Raw genomic sequence first — 16,476 nt, forward strand, 5'->3', positions numbered from 1 at the left:
GGTTTGAAGTTGAATGTTTATAGAGCTGGGGAGATAAAACGAGGACAATATCAATTAAATGCGCTGTAGCAGTTGAGAATTCAAACAAATTAATGGTACCCACTACCCTGGGGAGCTTAGGCCATAGCTCACCTAACATAACATGGACAGCACTCTGATGACCAGCCGGAAGAAACCTAACTTAAAATTCGCTGTAGGTTTGTCTTGTACATGTGGCTGATAAGGAACATGAGAAAGGAGACTTTGGCTGTAGGCAACATGTTAGTCATCCGTTAAGGAGCTCTATTCAAAAGTAGTTCAATTGCAGCCCCTGATTTCTGCTTCGGCACAATTAATATTCTCCAAGTAAGTCTGGTTGAATGAATTTAAGACAAAGAATAAAAAAAAATACGTGATTTATTTTTAGACACTAGAAACAAGGGCACAGCACCACGTTTGGGAGAACCAACTGAGGGTGCTACGGAGTGAATGTATTTTTGCCTCAGAGGAGCAAAAGCCAGTTCCCAAGAAAGCTGTGTTCTCCATCTGTCCTTATTTAGTTCTGCCCTCTGGGATGGAACTATAGATGGAGTTTGCAGGCTCTCAGAAGCTGAGAGCATCTCTAGTTTATCAATTGAGCCCATTGTTCTTAGCTGCTCTCCCACACACCATAGACCTTCATTCTCTGAAATGAAAGAGCTCTCTTTGTACTCAGATCAGCTAAAAATTAAAATACAGCAGTATAAACAAGAAACATTTTCTTACAACACCGGGGTCAGTATTGAGTGCATTCTTACTGTGTGTGGAAGCCGCCCCTTTCTTTCAAAGAGACATGCTTTCATTCTCTATACATTCATTGAGAAAACAACTTTTTGCTAAACCCTGGGAAGTTCATGTTTGGGGGCTTTGTGGGTAGAAGGATCATACCGACATGGTCTTACACTCAAGGATCCCTCTCACCTTCATGCATAGCAGAAGGGTCTCCCAGAGTGGAGGAAGGGAGCATGAAAAATCAATCTGGTTGGTTGACTGCGATGAGTATCTGATTCCCGCCTTCAGTATGTGGGAGAGGCAGTGGTTAAGGGTCATGACTTCATGTGGCTTCAGTTTTCTGGGACCTTGATAAAAAAACAAAACTTCAATTTAGAGTTCTTGACAACTTGTGACTTGCTTTATGTCACCCTGCTTCTTGCCTTACATGTGACAGCATTTATGCATACACTGGCACAATGCCTGTTCTTCCTCCCCCTCACTTAGTCGTTTGAGGAGTCAGAGGGCACGTGGATCAGTATTTATGTGAACACGAGCTATTCAGCCTGCCTCTTTCTCTCAGTCAAGGCTAAATATGAGAAGCCAAGGAAGAAAGGGGTCACATAAAATAAGGTAGAAATGCCAGTACATGTGTAGAGAAAAGGTTTGGTATGGTACTCAGCATTGAAAGCTGTTTAATAGCCTTGAACTGTTTTGCTCACCAACATGAAAAGTGTCCAGCTTAATTGACTGTGTATGTATTATGGGAAGCACTGTCTTGAAAACACCAGCAAAGAAAACCACAAAGTTGTAGTCTAAGGGCTGCAGTATTGAAAACAATCTAATCCATACATGAAAATTCACAGCTTGTTTGAGTCCTAATGCATGAATGAACTCACATGCAGAACAACTTTTTAAAATGAAGGGCAATATGACTGGTCCACATTAACACAAAATGAGAATGTCACATAAGTATCATCCTATATCAAGAACTAATGACGGGGCTGGAGAGATGGCTCAGTGGTTAAGAGCATTGCCTGCTTCACCAAAGGTCCTGAGTTCAATTCCAGGCAACCACATGGTGGCTCACAACCATCTGGAATGAGGTCTGGTGCCCTCTTCTGGCCTGCAGACATACACACAGACAGAATATTGTATACATAATAAATAAACAAGAAAAAGAACTAATGAACAAACGTTGTCCTCTAACCTCCATAGGCATGCTGTGCCACCTGCATATACCCACATGCACACATTATTCACATAAGCATGTGAATAATTATATATTCACATGTAATATGAAAATAATACAATTATTAATTTTTATAATAATATAAATGATTGGGAATGTAAAATGCAATATTGTAATGTAAAAATTGAAAAGAAAACAAAAAAGTTAAAAGGGGCTCAGAACAATAACTTGGCAAGTGAAAGCATTAAGTGTACAAGCCAAATGATCCCAGTTTGATCCCTGGTTCCCACATTAGGTGGAAGACGACAGACAACTGACCCCACAAAGTTGCCCTCTGACTTACCCGTGTGCACCATGTCACATAAGTGTGCGTACTCTGACATACATCATGTGTGCACGTGTGCGCTCACATGCACGCACCACACACACACCACACACAATAATAGCAAAGTTTAAAACTAAGAATTGCCGGGTGGTGGTGGCTCATGCCTTTAATCCCAGCACTCAGGAAACAAAGGCAGGAGGATCTCTGTGAGTTCGAGGCCAGCCTGGTCTACAAGAGAGAGTTCCAGGACAGGCTGCAAAGCTACAGAGAAACTGTCTCGAAAAAAACAAAACAAAAAACCCAAAGAATTTCTACTTATAGGAAGACCACATTGCCAGATTCAAGTGGCTCTGCTAATTATTGATAGAAAGAACCTAACATATTATTTTTTAAACAAGTTTGTCATTTCAGTGTTCTGTATTTCTTGCGTGAAAACATAAATCATTCTGTAGAGCAAGTCCCTCATGATCTTTTTCTTCATCTCACTTGGGAAACACGAGTAAATCTCAAAGGAAGCTGTTGGGTGGGTGCTTACTGAATTTGTGTGTATGTATGTGTGTTTGTTTTAATAGCTGCAGTGATTTTAGACAGTTTTGATATTTTTCTCAGCCTAAACAATTTTAGTCATACTCTGACATAGTAATATTTTGATGGTTATTTGTCTCCGTGTCAAAGAAAACACAAACTGTCTAAAGATAATTATAACCCAGTCCATAGGCAACCAGTTCCAAGTCTAAGAACTGCCCTTGACCAAGTACTCGGTAAGATTCCATGCACAGTGTATCACACCTTAGTAAGGCAGAAGCTAGTTCTTGCTGGACTGTGTGTTTGTTTCAGTTATTTCTACTCCCATACAGGGATGGTGCTCTTATCCCAGCTCAACCTACTAATAACTTCTCCCTAGAACAGAGAACAGCTGTATCAGACATTTGTCAGTGTGTTACTTTTCTCTGGCAGGGTTAAAACACCCTGACCAAGGCGACTTACAGAAGGGGGGGGGAGGTATTTGGGGCTTAGGTTCCAGAGGTTTAGAGTTTGTAATGATGGGGACGGCGTGGCAATAGGCAGCGAGCATAGCAAGCGAAACAGAAAGCTGAGAGCTCAGATCGTTGGCCACAAGCATGGAGCAGAGGAGTGGTCTGGAAGTAGAGCGAGGCCATAGAATCTCAAAGCTCCTTATTGGTGACCTTCTCAAGCAAGGCTGTGGCACCCACGGCTCCCCAAACAGCACGGCCAGCTGGAAACCAAATGTGCAAGTACCGGAGCCTGTGGGGGACATTACTCATCCAAACCACGGCAGTTATAAAGTAGAAAAGCAGTGACTGTAGCTCAGTTCCTTCCAAAACTACTGAGAGAAGCAAAGAACTGCTGTCGGCTCATTTTTCTCAGCAATCTTCAAACATCCTTTGAACTGTGCCACCCCACTAAACATGACTTTGCTGCTTTACAGTGTGCTGTGTGGATAAGCAGCTGAACAGAAACCAAATTTTAGCAATATATATACCAGGATGACTTACATATACATTAAAATTTTGGGTTGTCTGGGTGTAATCTTATAAGATGCATTGAAATAATATCTCACTAATCTTTCCGATAGTAACAGCATATCCATATACGGCTATACTAACATTTAATATATACTCTTTTAAAGTGTGAGATAAATGTGAAATTGTTTATTAAATATGTTCTCTTTGGTAGTTATAGAATGTACTCTTAAACATGTTATTATTAGTATTTTAGTGAGGTCAGTATGACTGATTATGCTTCATTAACTATGAAACAATGCTTTATTATTCAAGAAGGCTGAGTTCATTTTAAACTGACATTTATCTTGAATGGTGTTATAGCTGAAAATGAAACCCTATAAAAATTCATGTATCTAAATAGATGCATGTTCTCAGAAAATTGTGTCACTGAATTTTCAGTCTTACTGCACATTTTAAAGATATTTTGCTGAACTTTGATTTATTAAATTTCATTCTCACCGGGCGGTGGTGGTGCATGCCTTTAACCCCAGCACTCAGGAGGCAGAGGCAGGCGGATCTCTGTGAGTTTGAGGCCAGCCTGATCTACGAGAACTAGTTCCAGAACAGGCTCCAAAGCTACTGAGAAACCCTATCTCGAAAAACCAATAATAATAATAATAATAACAATAACAATAATAATAAAAATATGATGATGATGATGATTCATTCTCCCTAACATCTAATCAGTGAAAGACCCTCAGAGTGGTCCTTCCCTTAGGAGGAGACCCCTAACCCAAGGAACACTGGCTGCAATTAGCAAGAGGTTTATTGGGTGGGCACAGGTACCTGTGGGCGGCAAAGTCCTTTCGGAGGACTTGCGTGCCTGCAGGCTGGGAGAAGGTCTTTTTATAGGAAAAGGGTGGCAAAAGCAGGCATATAGAAGCAATGCATGGTTACAGGGATCTCATTGGTCAGTTCAAATGAGGCGATGGGTTCATTTAGCGGACAAGTTTCCCGGAGACATGAAGGTCTGATAATAATAGCAGACTTGGCCCTATCTAGGGTACATGTAGTTTTTCCCAGAACTGTTCGTTCCCCTCCTAGGCCTGGTGTCTGACCACAGATATCCTGTTTTGGCCGCCTAGGAGTACCGACTTTACCTTGAACTTACATTTGTTTGTGTGAAAGCCTTGCAAAATGGCATTACAGCAGCTAAGCTGGGGTCTTTCATCAGTGACTCATAAAATAAAAAAGTAATAGTCAGTTTACTTCTCATATTCCTTGTGCTTCTAGAAAACTTTTGAAATTAATATACAAAGTATTAGATACCATTATGGCATTTTCAAGCAAAATCTTTTTAGAAAACTGTCAAACACTATGAATTTGCATGTCATTCTTGGGCAGGGACCATTTTAATCTTCTCTGTATTATTCCAGTTTTAGTATATGTGCTGTCAAAGTGAGCACCAGAGTAAAATATTTATACAAATAAGTTTAAACTGTTGTTATGGCTAAGTTTTAGGTGCGTAACTGGGAATCAGTCTACCAGAAGACCCAGAGCTATACCACCCTTGGGCATATACCCAAAGGATGCCCAATCCTACCACAAGGATACCTACTCAGCTATGCTCATAGATACTTTATTCATAATAGCCAGAACCTGAAAACAACCTAGATGCCCCTCAACCGAGAAATAGATAAAGACAATGTGGTACATTTACACAATGGAGTACTACTCAGGTGTTAAAAACAAGAACACCAGGAAATTTGAAGGCAAATGGATGGAACTAGAAAAAATCATCCTGAGTGAGGTAGGACAAACATGGCATCCACTCACTCATAAGAGAATATTAACTGTAAAGTAAATTAACTATACTGCCATCCACAGACCCAAAGCACTAGGTAACAAGGAGGGTTCATGGTGGGGGGGATGCAGATTTCCCTGGGAAGAGGAAATAGAAGGCATTTTGTGAGTGGACTTAGGGTAGGTGGGGATGGAAACATGAGTGATCAGGTTGGGGGGGGATGATGAGAGAGACTGCTGGGGGGACATTTCAGGGTCAGGTGCAGGGGAATCTCCCAGGAGTCTACAAGGAGGACCCCAGCTTAGAAGCTTAGACTCTTAGCAATAGCGAATAAGTAGCCTGACCTGTCTATCTCCTGGGACTAGATTGGTGCCAAGCCCAAATTGTCACCAGAGAGGCATCATCTAGCAACTGATGGAAACATGCAAACCACAGCCAAACATTAGTCAGAGTTTGGGAATCCTGCAGAGGAGGAGAAAGGCTTGTAGGAGCCAGAGCGGTCAAGAACACTATGGGAAGGCTCACACTATCAACTAACCTGGGCTCACAGGGGCTCACAGCGACTGAACTGATAACCAGGGAGCCTGCATGGGGCTCTGCTAGGAACTCTTTGCACATTTGTTACCACTGTGTAGCTTGGTCCTCTCGTGGGAATCCTAAAAGTGAGAACAGGTGCTATCTCTGACTCTTGTACAGGTTTTGAGGACACTACTCATACTGGGTCACCTTGTCCAGCCTTAATAAATGGGGAGGTGCTTAGTCTTAACTGCAACTTGATATGCCATGTTTTATTGATACTCAGGGAGATCAGCTCTTTCTTGGATGGAGACAGAAGTGGGGGGATTAAGGAGAGAGGAAACAGGGAGAAGGAATGGGGTGAAAGCTATTGAGGAAGGGAAAGGCTGTGGCTGGATTGTAAAAATCAATAGATGAGGGAACCTGAAATGATCCTATCCTATAGCCATACTGATGAATATTTTGCATATCACCATAGAACCTTCATCTGGCGATGGATGGAGATAGAGACAGAGACCCACACTGGAGTACTGGACTGAGCTCCCAAAGTCCCAATGAGGAATAGAAGGAGGGAGAAGATGAGCAAGGAAGTCAGGACCAAGAGGGGTGCACCCACCCACGGAGACAGTGGGGCTGATCTATTGGGAGCTCACTAAGGCCAGCTGGACTGAGACTGAAAAAGCAGGGGATAAAACCGGACTCTCTGAATATGGCAGACAATGAGGGCTGCTGAGAAGCCAAGGGCAATGGCACTGGGTTTTGATCCTACTTCATGTTCTGGCTGTGTGGGAGCCTAGCCAGTTTGGATGTTCACCTTCCTAGACCAGGATGGAGGGGGGAGGACTTTGGACTTTCCACAGGGCAGGGAACCCTGACTGCTCTTCAGACTTGAGAGGGAGGGGGAGAGGAGTGGGGGGAGAGGGAGAGGAGTGGGGGGACGGGGAGAGGAGGGGGGGAGGAGTGGGAGGCTGGGAGGAGGTGGAAATTGTTTTTTTCTCAATAAAACAAAAAGAAAGTTAAAAAAATAAATAAAAATAAAATTCACACACTTAGCAAAGAAATGCTCTATTACTTTTTTTTAAGTTAGGACAAATAGGGGATAGAGAGAGGGCTTGGTGGTTAAAAGCACCAGTTATTCTTAAAGATAGCCTGGGTTCAGTTTCCAGCACCCACGGGATAGCTTACTACAGCCCTTAACTACAGTTCCAGGAGATCTGGTTCCCTCTTCTGGCCTCCTTGGCACCAGGCACGCAGATAGTGTACAGATATACATGCAAGACAAAACATTTATACACATAAACACATAAAATAAAAATAAAAAAGTCTCTTTTAAAAAGTTGGGCAAATAGGTAACTCAGTTTTCAGCAACACACTTAAAGTTAGTAAAAAACTTTTCAAATAACCATTTTTTGTTTTATGTTTAAAACATTAATTTTTTACTTGTATTTGTGAGTGCTTGCTTGTATGTTTGCATACCATATGCATGCCTGGTGCCAGCAGAAGCCAGAAGAGGGCATCAGATTCCTTGGAACTGGAGTTAGAGATGTAAGCCACCATGCAGATGCTGGGAACCATACCTAAATCATTTATAAGAACAGTAAGTACTCCTAACTGCTGAGCTATCTCTCTAGACCCAAAGTATCTGGTTTCTTTAAAGTTATTTATTTTTATTTTCTGTGTATGGGTGTTTTGACTGCACATATATATGTGCTGTGTGTAGGAGGAGGGCCTGCTTGTTTGTCCTGGCTGCCCAGCTAGCTTAGCCCCAAAATAACCACACAGAAATTGTATTCATTAAAACATTGCTTGGCCCATTAGCTCTAACTTCTTATTGGCTAACTCTTTTATTAATTTAACCCATTTCTATTAATCTATACATCGTCATGTGACTGTGACTTACTGGGTAAAATTCCCAGCGTCTGTCTCCTGTGGCTACATGGCTTCTTCCTGACTTCTCCCTTCTTCCTCCCAGAATTCAGTTCTGTCCTCCCCGCCTACCTACATTCTGCCCCACCAACAGGCCAAGGCGGTTTCTTTATTCATTAATGGTAATCTCAGCACACAGAGGGGACTCCCACATCAGCTGTATGTGCCTGGTGGCCACCGAGGGCATCTGATTTTCTGGAACTGGAGTTACAGACAGTTTTGAGGCAACATATGGGTATTGGGAATTGAACCTGGGTCCTCTGGAAGAGCAGACAGTGCTCTTAACTATATTTCTCCAGCCCTAATATCTGCTTTTAAATACTCTATTTATGACATATGTCTATTGAAAAGAATTTATCTTTTCCCTTACTAAAAATGATCTTACCTTGATGACTGGAGTGAAAATACCAGTCTTTATAGTTGATATTAATAAAACAATTTTCGGATCATCTAAAACTAATATAAATACTACTTATAATGTATCACTGTTACAACTTCTGTAGAGTGCACACATCTCACATGAGGAACCACAATGTATCAAAACATTTGAACCGTTTCAAGTATGAAAAATACCTTTCTAGCCAAGTATACAAGCACACATATGTAATTAGAGCACTCTAAAAGCAGAAGTAGGAGTATCTCAAGTTAAAGATAATCTTGGTCTATTTAGCAAGTTCCAGACCAGCCTGGAATACATAGCAAAACCTATGTTTAAGGAAAGAAAGGAAAGAAACTAGGAAGGAATGAACGAAAGAACAAACGAACGGAAGAAAAGAATTCCACCTCTTTCCAACATCACTACTGCAATGCTTATAATTCTAATCCACTGATTGAGACCACATTTTAAAACTTCACTGAGTTTAATAACACACTTAACTGGAGAGGGAGGGGGAGAAGAGTGGGAGGAGGAGGAGAAGGGTGGGAGGAGGGGGAGGGAAATGGGAGGCTGGGATGAGGTGGAAACTTGTTTTTTTTCTTCCTTTTCTCAATAAAAAAAGAAAAAAATAAAAATAAATTTTTACTTTAAACATTCACAGAAGAGAATCATGCAGCAAGCCTAGTGTTACCCTTACTTAGCTTCAGTAACCATCAACATTCAGTAGCACTTTAAAATGAATTTGTATTTTAATATTGTCTGTGCACTCAGCTATGCGTTACCTATTCAGTCTACTAATGGTCTTAGATTTTCAAATGGACCCAGAGACTCATCTTCATTTTATTTTCCCAGCCTCCAAAGGACTGGGGAGCAAAGCTTAGAGCCTTAGATACCTTCCTGGTTTAAGCCAGACTAACAAGTATCATCGTACTATAATGGGTCCACAGTGACTCTTATGCAATTTCTCTGTTTCGTGATAGCAGTGACTTACAGGAAGGGTTATTTTCAGATGTAACCGTACACTCCAGAGGCTTTGCGCACTGTGGTTTTGCAGATCACTCATACTCACCAAGGGGCAGCACAGGGGATGCACTCTCCAGTCTCCATAACAAAAAGGCTGTGCTTTGACTGGTAGGGTTCACTATGCACGCATCACACCTGCTGACAGAGTTGTGCTTTGGAAATTGAGAGAGGGCACATCCATTGCTTTAGTAACAATCTGTTTCTGAGCATGGTTCAGGCTAATTTTAACCAGGCTATTTTGTCAGGTTCTTTTTCATTCTATTTCTCTTATCCTTTCTGTGATGGTGCTCAGGATGGTCAGAAGTGAAAGAAGACAGTTACAGATCCCTTCTTCCTTAGCCTTGATTCAAGCTCTGTAGTTCAGGACCCCTGAAAGTATTGGGCTTAGATGCGGTTGCCTGTGAGTTAATAAATGGACTCAAGCTTTGTGAATCAATTTCTGTCAACCAGATGAGTGTGATTGATATTCCAGCCCTAATAAAGAATTTCAGGAATTTTGTTCACTTTGTTGTATCAACATGGAAGGAATTCTGTCTGGGAAACATGTCTGAAATATTTGCAAAATGGAGTTTAAAGACTAGATACACCATATCTTTACTTACGACTGACAAAGGCTTTTAGTATTGTTCATACCATTCTGCTTAGAGTAAAAGTTAAGCTAATTCCCAAAGCTATTTTCAATATCTCGGACAACTTGAATTGTTTTAGGGAATATCAGGAAACATGATACATATTAGATTTTAATACAATTCTATTTTAAAGTCATATAGTTTAGATAAAATAAAACAATTGATGATGTTCAATTTTAAAATATTTACATATTATAGTTTTAAAATATTTGCATATTGCAGTTACCACAAGCATGGATCCATTGTAGGCTCTGTCTCAGGTTTTCTACCTCTGCTTTTCTGAGCTTACACATGAGTATAATGTCCGCAAGACTCAGTTTTACCATTATTTTTCATAGCCATGACCCCTCCACCATTATGTTTGGGATCCTATTCTCCCAGCCTGAATTAGTACTAGGATTGTCCTTATTCTAACTAACATTCATATATATTTCTCTAGTCTCCGTGTTGTATGGTTCAGACTTGTTGATGGGGGCTGCTCGTTGTTTCCCAGCCACTTAGACCTGAAATAATCACTCAGAAATTATATTATTTGCAATACTGTTTGGCCAATAGCTTAAGCGTATTTCTAGCTAGTTCTTACATCCTAAATCAACCCATTTCTATTAATCTGTGTATGGTCACCTGGCTGTGGCTTATCGGGTAAAGTTCCATCTGGTGTCTATCTCTGGCGGGGCTGCATGGCTTCTCCCTGACTCCGCCTACTCTCTCCTCCTCTATCTGCTTGGAACTCCTGCCTTGCTCTATTCCGCTAAGCCACTGGCCGAAACAGATTTATTCATTAACCAATAAAAGCAAAACATAGACAGAAAGACTTCCCACACCACAGACTAGTCCTTACCCACTGGTCTTACCACTTGTCTAAATATCTTATTCCTCTTAAGTGCTTCCTAATGACCCCTGCTAACCTGCCTGAAAGTCTATAAATTTGGGTTATGGTTGGACCTGGCTCCTGCCATCTATCCATATGACTGGATGTGACTGAATCTGTTTTGCCAGATAATCCTGGGATATGACTGATAACCCAGCATAAATAACAGCAAATGCTTTATGACCTCTACTATATACTGTTATTATTCTTATGACTTTGCAGATTTTCCTCATGATAAGCCAGGGGTGAGTATTATTATTATCATCATCATTCTGATTTTAATAATAAGCAAAGCATATTACCTCAAATTGAAAAAAAATGACACAACTATTACATAAACTAGGTAACTAGGTACTCAGGAGAGAGAGAGAGAGAGATTTTTTTTACTACACAACTTCTTAATGATTTTTCACAACATAAGGAAACACCATGGGGCACAGGGTGTTAAAATGAAATGGGGCTGGAAGGATTGCTTCTTTGGTAAAATGCTTGCCACACAAGTTCAAGCCTCAGAACCCACACTAAAAGAAAGATAGGAGCCAAGCTGGTCTGTAATCTCAGTACTGGAAAAACAGAGACAGGGGAATTACGGGAACTCACCTCCCAGCCAATTTAGTCGAGTCAGCAAACTTCGGGTTCATAAAGAGACTTTGTTTGAAAAAAAGTCAGTTGAAATGACTGAGGAAGACATCTGATGCTGGCATCTGGCTTGCACGTACATGTGTGCAACTGTGCATGCACACCTGCATATGTGCACACAGAGAGACACATTCACAAACAGTCTGGGTCTGCAGAGATGCCTTGCCAGTTAAAAGTGCTTGCTGTGAAATTATGAAGACTAGGGTTTGGATGGTAGCATCCACATAACAAGCCAGATGTCCTGCAGAAACCTGTAATTCCTGCTCCAAGGGAGCCTCTGCAGACATGAACACGTACACACTGAGAGACACATACACACTAATGAATAAATTAAATAAATAAATAGTATAACAAAAATTTCCTGTTTGTAGTGAGAAAAAGCCCAACAAGGGCAAACTGAGATTTGTACGAATAGAATGCTAAGGGCTAGAGAGATGGCACAGCAGGTAGGAGCACTGGCTGTTTCTGCAGAGGAAGGTGTTTGATTCCCAGCTCCCGCATGGTGACTGACAGCCATATGTAAGTCCAGTTCCAGGGGACCCAGTGTTCTGGTCTGGTCTCCGTGGGTGCTGCACCCATATAGCGCATAGATACATACAGGCAAAACACCCATACGCATGAAATAAAAACAAATCATTAAAAAATAAAATTAAGAATGGGATGCTGAGGGTCAGCAAGTACTAATTAGTACTTGGATTACTCAGTCCTCAGTGAAAAAAGAATGTCATAACATAAATGCCACTGTGCAGACAAGAAGAAACGTTACTGCCTTGTGTGTGAAAGAAAATTAAATAGTCGCCCTGGAATGGCATCCTCTTCTCTTTAGGACTCTTCCCAATCACAACTGTGCTAATCGGAAATGTAGAGCTTCTGTTACTCCTCAGAGATAAGAAGGACTAAGATACAGGAAGTTTCTACACAGAAACAAAACCTGATTTAGCTTTTGCTTTACTGGGAATTGACTTCTTAAGTTGTTCTTTGCAGTTAGATGTGACAAACTATTAGTGTGTGACAGATTAGTTTATAATGAGTTTATGGGAACAACACACACACACACACACACAAAATTGACCCCTTTTAAATGTCCAGTTCAGTGGATATTAGTATGTGCACGTGCCCACAATCAATTGTAGAACATTTCAGCCCCCCTCTAAGAAACCCCATATCCATTACCAGCCGCTGCTCATTATCTCACGCGACCCTCTCAGTCCAAGGCAAGCACTAATCTACTTTCTGTCCCCATGGATCTGTCTATTCTAAACAGCTCATATAAATAACAAGACATCATATTGTGATCTTTTGTGACTATTTCTCCCTTGGCATATTTTTGAGGTTTATCCATGTCACACATTTATATCAGTAGTTTATTGTCAAGGAATGCACCCCGAATCTTCTAAACAGTTTATATTCTGCTGTATGGACATGCCACCATTTTGTTTCTTCATTTGATGTATACTTGTGATTTTCCCAATTGCTCACTGTGGTGAGTAATGCAATAAACATTCCTGCACAAGGTTTTGTGAGAAAGTACTTTCTGTTCTCTTGGATTTTGTCCTAGCTTTATTTCTTTGCTGTGATAATACACCCTAACCAAAGCAGCTTGGGGGGGGGGGGAGTGTGCTGGCTAGTTTTATGTCAACTTCACACAAACTACAGTCATCAGAGGAGGGAGCCTCAACTGAAAAAAATCTGTCCCTAAGATCTGACTGTAGCAAGCCTGTAGGGCATTTTCTTAATTAGTGATCTGTGGATGAGGGCCCAGGCTGAGTAAGCCACAGGGAGCAAGTAAATAAGCAGCATTTTCTATGACCTCTGCATCAGATCCTGCCTCCAGTTTCCTGCCCTGTTTGAACTCCTGTCCTGACTTCCTCCAATGATGGACTATGATATGGAAGTTTAAACCAAACAAACCTTTTCCTCCGCAACTTACTTTTTGGTCATGATGTTTCATCACCCTAACTAAGACAGGGAGGAAAAGTTTAATTGACTTGTGATTCCAAACTTCAAGACGATGAAAATGTCATCATTTTCTGGAAGTCAAGGCAGAAACTCAAACAGCTAGTCACGCTACATCCACATTTCAGAGCAGAGAGATAATAAGTGCATCCTTTCTTGCCTGATATATCCTGGCTGTCCTGGAACTTGCTCTGTAGACCAGGCTGGCCTCAAACTCAGAGATCCACCTGCCTCTACTAGAGTGCTGGGATAGCATGTGCCACCACTGCCTGGTGTGCTTTCTTCACTCTTAAACAGTTAGGCTCCCAGACATGATATTGTGGGCAGCACCAATTCAGGGACTGGGATTTTCTGCATCACATATCAATCAAGACATGCCTACGGTCTAACCTCCCTCTTCTGTCTTCTCAGGTGATTCTAGACTGTGGTGAGTTGACAGTAAGAACTAACCATCACCACCTGGTCTACAAGAGCTAGTGCCAGGACAGGCTCCAAAACCACAGAGAAACCCTGTCTCGAAAAAAGAAAAAAAAAAACTAACCATCACAGACACATGCCCAAGAGTAGAACTGCACAGGTATGTGCTCATTTTATGCTTAACGTTTTGAGAAACCATCAAGCTGTTTTTCTTCCACATTCTATAAGAAGATTCCAATTTCTCCATTTTCTCATTAACACTTACTATTTGAATTTTTTAGTGAAGTAACCTCTTTAAGGTTTTGACTACATTTTTCTGATGACTAATGTTGGACTTGAAGGTGTCCATGCATGTGCTTATTGGACGTTTGTATATCTTTAAGAAATGTCTCATACTTATTCATTAGTTTGTTTATTTTTAAGCTGGGTCATGAATCTGTTTTGCCATGATTTTTTAAACTTTCCATTTTTGCTAAGAAACAGATTCTTTTCTCATATAAATTGTACTGATTATGGCTTTCCCTCCCTCTACTCTTCCCAAATCCTTTACCTCCTCTTCCCTCTGGATCCATTCCACTTCTGTCTCTGACTATAAAAGAACTAGCTTCTAAGAGATAACAAGCAAATAGAACCAAATAAAATAAAATAAGAAAAAACAAAAACCATCACTTCAAGGCTGCACAAGGCAACCCAACAGATGAAAAGAGCCCAAGAGAAAGCACAAGAATCAGAGACCCACTCCTTCACACACTCAGGCGTCCCACATGAACGCTAAGCTGATAGCTATAACATATATGCAGAGGTCTTGGTGCAGACCTGTGTCAGCCCTGTGCTTGCTGCTTTAGTTTCTTGAGCTCATGACTCACCAATTATATTTTACATATAGTACTGTAGCATAAAAATGGTTTTTAAATATTCTTTTTCACTTTATACGTTCCCTTTACATTTGTTTAGGTCATCTTTAATTCCTGTCAACAAAGTTTTGTACTTTTTAGCATATAAGTCTTTTTTTCTTTTTTGTTAAATTTTCAACTATTTCCCTCTTTAGGTGCTGTTATAAATGGAATTAAGGACTGGAGAGATAGTACAGCAATTAAGAGAACTTCCTGCCCTTCCAGAGGACCTGAATTTGATTCCCAGCACCCACATGGCTCATAACCACCTGTCACTCCAGTTTTAGGGGATATAACACTCTCTTCTGGCCTCCACGGGTAATAAGATGAAAGAGTGGGCCACAAGAGACATCTTTTTACTGTAGATGGGTTTTCTTGTGAGATTCCTAGAAAATTTTAAGTTTGGACTGGAAACGTGGCTTAGATGATACAGTGATTGTACACATACAGCTCTGCTTTCAAAGTCCAGTTTTACATAAATTGGACATGGTTGTACATGCATGTAATCCCAGAACTCATGAAATGGAGTCAAGAGGATCAGTAGTTCAAGGTCATTCTTACTAGGTAGTGAGTTCAAGACCAGTCTGGGTTGCACAATGAGACCTGAAGCAAAAAATAAAAGGAAAGTTCAAATTAAAGGTTTAAAGTTAAGAAAGGAGAAAGATCGTTATATGCTTTAACCATCTTCCTTACTATTTAACACGCTTTTTGAAATATCTCTTTGTAAAAGAAACATTGCGTCTATGTTGTTAGCTGTGCTGAGATTATTGACTTCATTTTTATATTGTATATTTGTTTGTTTATTTATTTATGTTTTACTTAAAATTTTTTCATACACTCAGCTCTCAAGAGGCTTCAATCTGATTCTAGCACGAGTGGGTCCTTTCCATCTATCTACATGTTTCCTGAATTTTCCATCTTTCTGTCTTGCCCCAATAAGATTATTGTCGTGGAATTTCATTTGTATTTTAATAAATAAAGCCTGTCTGACGATCAGAGAGTAAAACAGCCCCACTGATCAGCCTTACAGACACACCTTTAACCCCAGTAGCCACACTAGTTGCCATAGAAACTGAGCGGTGCAAGCCACACTATCTTGCCATAGAAACCAAGCAGGAGTGGTGCACACCCTTAATCCCAGCCCTAGACAGGAGTATAAAACAGGAGAAAACAGCTCTCAGACACAGTCTCCTTCTGAGATTCCTGGAGGCAGTACTGCCATTTTTGGACTGAGGTTGACGTAAGAGCCAGTGACTGGTTGCTTTGCCTTTCTGGTCTTTAGGTTGAACCCCAATATCTGCCTCTGAGTTTTTAATTATTCATGCTACAGATTATATAGAGGAAATCAAAGTGAATTGGAAATGAAAGAAAATAAACTTTACTTTTCAGGAAAACGGAAATGTGGTTGTTGCGATACGTACTTTATCCACATATACCATACATGGAATGTTCACTTTCCATACTACAGAATAGGTCTAAAAACAATCTCTCTTATTGTTTCTTTAATAATTCAGAAAGCAATTTTGGCCCTTACAACATCCAGGGGCCAACATCATGACCATTAATTCTCTTCATAATAATGAAATATAAAAATCCCAGCAAAGTAGACCATCAAATAAGCCTGTTCTCACTCTATAACTAAAAGGTATGGCAAGAAAAAGGAGCACCATGCGTAGATACAGTACCTTGCATACTTCATTCAAGGTGTAAAATA

At 40.6% G+C, this 16,476-nt stretch overlaps 1 non-coding gene across 1 annotated transcript; it reads right to left on the minus strand.

Moving 5' to 3' along the window:
• Window positions 1–5,071: 5,071 nt before the first annotated feature.
• LOC142841842 (U6 spliceosomal RNA) lies at window positions 5,072–5,178 on the minus strand. Its single transcript, XR_012909108.1, has one exon. It is a non-coding gene; the product is annotated as a U6 spliceosomal RNA (small nuclear RNA).
• Window positions 5,179–16,476: the final 11,298 nt, after the last annotated feature.

Source organism: Microtus pennsylvanicus, chromosome X, assembly GCF_037038515.1.
Source record: "Microtus pennsylvanicus isolate mMicPen1 chromosome X, mMicPen1.hap1, whole genome shotgun sequence".
NCBI classification, from domain to species: domain Eukaryota; kingdom Metazoa; phylum Chordata; class Mammalia; order Rodentia; family Cricetidae; genus Microtus; species Microtus pennsylvanicus.